Raw genomic sequence first — 2,708 nt, forward strand, 5'->3', positions numbered from 1 at the left:
CATCATCATCATCATCATCATCATCATCATCATCATCATCATCATCATGGACATTAATTTTAACAGATCAACAAGAGTAACGACAGGATCAGTGGGATTGTTATTAGGGCTTTAGTCAAAGCCATAAGTTTCCTTACTTGACTGATACTTCATTTTATCGACCACGAAAAGAGCAATGGCAGAATTGATGTCTGCGGTATTTTAGCAACGACGGAAAAATCCAGGAACAATTACTGCAAGCTTCTTTGCCTGCCGTTCAAATGAAAAACAAAAACAACAACAATAATAACAACCACAGCAACAACAAGAAGAGCAACAACGACGGTAAAATAATAATCATCTTTGTACTGTATGCACAGAGCCCGAAATATTGGTGGTGGCTAACCGATTACATCGATCTCAACGCACAAATGTTACTCATTTAATCGATCCCGAACAGATGAACAGCAAAGTAAGTCTCTGAACGTAAAAGCGGACGAAATGCCGCCATACATTTTGTCCGGTGCTGTAATTATAGTACTACGTTAATTATGGCTGCTCAGAAACAAAAAAATTAGGTCGGTAAAGAGAAGGATTTATAAGGGCGAAGATTGATAAAATTCAGTTTGAAAGCAGATGCAGAATCGGTGAAAAATGAGACGAATGTATTAACTGCTTCATACATGAAAGCAATAAGCTAGCACTAAAAGAGTATAAACGTGACTATGTCGGCAAAAGAACGCATAGGAATGTTTGTCAAGTGTGTAGCAGAGATCTTTCAAGAAAAACTGGAGATACAATTGAAACAAGAAGATCAGATTTGATTGTAGAGGACAAAAAAAAAATCGTGTAAGATAATATAATTTGCAATACTACATGCTAATTGGGTAAATACCAAAGAAATTGAGAAAACTGATAAATATTAGAGCCTATTCAAGCAGATGAAGTTATTTTGAAAAACTATGTTAGCAATTGTTTCTGTGGTGACCGTTGTACTAGGTTTAATACGCAATCTGCTCCCTAAAAGGCGGAAAGATATTGTAACTATGATTCGCATTGTCGATTTGCAGAAAACTGCAGTCCTCCTATGTATTGCCAGAATCTTAAGAAAGACTTTTGAGATTTGTGGAGGTTTGTTGTCACCAAACGTGTAAGACAACATCGATGATAATTAATTAATGTTGCGTGCAATAGTTTTACTACTACTACTACTACTACTACTACTACTACTACTACTACTACTACTACTACTACTACTACTACTACTAATAATAATAATAATAAGAAGAAGAAGAAGAAGAAGAATCACCTACGACATTATCTTACCCCCACCATCTCGAGGCCTCGAATTGGCAATGTGGATAAAGTGATGGAAATATCAGGAAACGTGTATGGTGGTGAGTTCAAATTCCGCCGAGGTCGACTGTGCCTTTTAGTCTTTCGAGACCGATAAAATAAGAACCTGATGAACATTTCTTCGAAATTGTTGACCCTGTGCCACAGTTTAAAAATCAATAACAAAATACATTGTTTTGTAATGTGGAATTTTATAGTTTACATTACATCTTGATATCGTTGTCCTCTTCCTCCTCCTCCTCCTCCTCCTCATCATCATCATCACCCTGACCACCACTACCATAACCATCATCGTTGTCGTCGTCATCATCATCATCATCATCATCAAATACGTCGGAATAATTATGAGCATTATTAATCCTTATCCTCGTCGCATCCAACCACCGCCAGCACCGCTCCTACAACCATCTCCATCGTTATCATCGTCGTCGTTTTCACCAGTATCATCACCGTCATCATCATCATCATCATCATCATCATCATCAACATCATCATCATCATTGTCATCATCACCATCATCATCATCATCATCACCGTCATCACCGTCATCATCATCATCATCATCAACATCATCATCATCAACGTCATCATCATCATCATCATCATCATCATCAACGTCATCATCATCATCATCATCATCATCATCATCACCACCGTCATCATCATCATCATCATCGTCATCATCATCATCATCATCATCAACATCATCATCATCATCATCATCACCACCGTCATCATCATCACCACCGTCATCATCATCATCATCATCATCATCACCGTCATCATCATCATCATCAGCATCATCACCATCATCATCAACAACAACCGAACAACTACAAGAAGAACAGGAACAGCATTAGCGGCAATAGCAGCAGCAGCGGTGTTATAACACAGAATATTCTGATCTTTATCATCATTGTTATTCAAGTTGTAAAAATATATCATTTATGTTCCCAAGTTTAAAAGGTACAATAAATTTCAGGGAATCATGAATAATTGAATTTGTTCGTTAAGCTTTGATTGTCTTGGGAATAATTCTAATTCCTGATAGAGTCTTTGTGTTTTTAGCCTTTTGAAATGTGTTTTCTGTTTTATTTTATTTTATTTTATTTTATTTTGGCTTGCACTTTTGTCTTCTACGTTTTTGTTGTATGGCTATGTATAAAACTGTGTACTCATTCAGAGGCAATATTTACCTTTATATATATATGTGTGTTAGTGTATGTATCTGTGAGCGCGGTCGTGTGTGTAATACACACTCATGCACATACACACACACATATATATACATACACATACACGCGTATATGCGGACACGCACATATATATGTGTATGTATAAATACGTACGTATTTTTCATACATACATATATA

General features: G+C 36.5%; 1 pseudogene; it reads left to right on the forward strand.

Moving 5' to 3' along the window:
- The window catches only part of LOC128249711 (uncharacterized protein DDB_G0271670-like), a 17,530-nt pseudogene extending 15,335 nt beyond the window's left edge, over positions 1 to 2,195 (forward strand).
- The last annotated feature ends 513 nt before the right edge of the window (positions 2,196 to 2,708 follow it).

Source organism: Octopus bimaculoides, chromosome 17 (assembly GCF_001194135.2).
Source record: "Octopus bimaculoides isolate UCB-OBI-ISO-001 chromosome 17, ASM119413v2, whole genome shotgun sequence".
NCBI classification, from domain to species: domain Eukaryota; kingdom Metazoa; phylum Mollusca; class Cephalopoda; order Octopoda; family Octopodidae; genus Octopus; species Octopus bimaculoides.